This window comes from Martes martes (genome assembly GCF_963455335.1).
Source record: "Martes martes genome assembly, chromosome: 4".
NCBI classification, from domain to species: Eukaryota; Metazoa; Chordata; class Mammalia; order Carnivora; family Mustelidae; genus Martes; species Martes martes.
Window position 1 is genome coordinate 117,153,713 of NC_137891.1, and position 2,435 is coordinate 117,156,147.

Here is a 2,435-nt window from a genome sequence, read left to right on the forward strand (position 1 = left end):
GTAGACTCTATTATTTATACTTAATGAGCCTTGAGGTGAATCCTCTGTAGGTCTCTATGTAGAAATGAATCCTTACATAATTGACTTCTATCAGTTAATATGATAGAATGAATCCTTACATAATTGACTTCTATCAGTTAAAAATAACACCTCAGTCAAAACTGAGTTTTGATCATGGTCATTTTTCCTATAGAAACATCCGACTCACCAGTGGTACTTACATGTATAAATTCTGGGGCGTAAGAGTCTAGGTTGTTGTTTAATATATTTTTTTTAAAGATTTTATTTATTTGAAGAGAGAGAGTGTGCATGAGAGAGCACAAGCAGAGGGAGTGGCAGAGGGAGAGGGAGAAGCAGGTTCCCCACTGAGCAGGGTGCCTGACAATAATCTGGGTTGGTCTTTAACAATCACCTCAGGTGATTCTCTTGTACATAAAATTTTGAAAACTACTTCTGAAGAGGCTTGAACTTCCCTACTTTTTTTATTGGACGTTAAATGTCCCATGGTCCATTCAGAACTTTGACACTACAGGCCAGGTTTTTAATTTCAAAAATGCATTAAAATTCACATCTTCCCACAGCTCCCTTTAATTCTAACTCTGAAGGGGAGACTACACAAATCCAGTGATTATTATTTGGCTATTTGTGGTTCATATTTTACTTTTTTTTTTTTAAGTTGAGTTTATTAGGGAAATATAAGAGGCAAAGATACCCCAAGTGATAGAAAGAAAATTCTGAAAATGTCTCTTCAAGCCAAGTGGGGGCCTGGCCTTTACCTCCTCCAAAGGACAAGAAACTGGTGGGTTAGCAACAACATTCTCTGGTAGCCACCTTGCCAGAGCATAAGTGTCTCAGACAGGACTGCCTCCCAACCCCCACCACAGGTGAAAAGGAGAAAAAGACTGTTTCTAGAACCAATGCAGAGGCAATGAGAGCTGTAAGGAAAGTCTGAGAGAGTGGGGAGGACCTTAACAAAGAGTCCCAGGCATCTGGGTCTGAGCACCTCATACACTGTTGGATAGTTCTACAAAATGGTACTTAAAAGATAAAATGCCTAATGTTGGTTCCAAGAGCTTCCCTGGACATCTTCCCACATGCCACATGAACTCCGATGTACATAGAAGAAGCCAAGGTCCATGCTTTTGAAAAACAAACAAACAAACAAAACACAAAAAACAAAAACAAAAATAAGCCCTGTTGCTCTTTAAGGAGAGAAGAAGGAGCTGAGGCTGCTGGGGCCTTTCCCACATCAGCCTGTGTTCCATGAAGCAACTTCCCAGCAGCAGCATGGCGTAGCTCTAGGTGAGGGTCTCACCTTTTGTCACCGGTGCTTCAATGTGCTCTATTCTCCATTCCAGGGCTGTCAATTTCTTGTTTAGTGTTGCAAGTCTTGAACGACAAGACATATCGAACAAGTTGAGAAAGTCTGCGATTTTCTTGATGCTGCTGGTGATGACCTCAATGTATTCTTGGTTCACCCAGTCCTAGTGAATCTCCCGCTGCACCAGATCCTCTTGACCTGCCATGGCTGCCACCTGAAGATGAACCTCATATTTTACTTTTATGTAACATTATTTTCCAAAGCCTGGAGAATATAACATAGAAAAATTGAATATAACAATGTTTTCAATATATCACTGTTCTACTCTAACAAAAAATTCGTGTCCTATGTGTTTTTGTAATTTAAAGTTTAAAGAACGCATTTAAATACATTACCTAAGAGACCAATTTGTTCATTGTGATTACCATAGTTTATTCTTCATCTAATGCAACAGATAAACTTTGCTGGCCCCTCATAGTTGGCTGAGCATATGAGAGAAGGGTCCTGTGCCTCTTGGAAAAAGGAGTATAAAGTAAATTTTGTTGTATTTGCACCTATTACTCAAGTTGAGCTCTTACCTGTGGAAAAGAGCCCCAGGCAGAAAATTAGAATATGCAAGAATGTGAAAACATCAAAGGCTACATGTTTTTAAATAACATCCCTTTGGTATATGCTGCTGTATTAGAAGATTCTAACAGAGCCAAAATTAAATGGTATTTCCAGGGTATTAAGTACCAATTCTTTTTTTAAAAAAAGATTTTATTTATTTATTTTAGAGAGAGCGCATGTAAGCAGGGAAAGGGGCAGGTGAGAGAAAGAGAACTTCAAGCAGACTGTGCTTAGCACAGAGCCCTACATTGGGCTCTATCCCATGACCCTGAGATTATGACCTGAGCTGAAATCAAGAGTTGAATGCTTAACCAACTGAACCATTCTGGTGCCTCTCAAGTAGAAATTCTAATCGATCATATCTAATGTAAGCAGAAAATGGGTTGCTTTACCAAGGTCATTGCCAGTTAGCAGGAATCTTACAACCATCAAAGGCTGACATAGACACAGGCTGGTCTAAAGCTAGTAGATAAGCACAGACATAGGAATGCTGCAGTTATTTCCA

General features: G+C 39.4%; 1 pseudogene across 1 annotated transcript; it reads right to left on the reverse strand.

Annotated features, from left to right (window-relative positions):
* Window positions 1–1,298: 1,298 nt before the first annotated feature.
* Window positions 1,299–1,526, reverse strand: LOC308341180 (putative protein BRICK1; annotated as a pseudogene). The gene has a single exon. The product of its transcript is annotated as a putative protein BRICK1 (transcript).
* Between the last annotated feature and the right edge of the window lie 909 nt (window positions 1,527–2,435).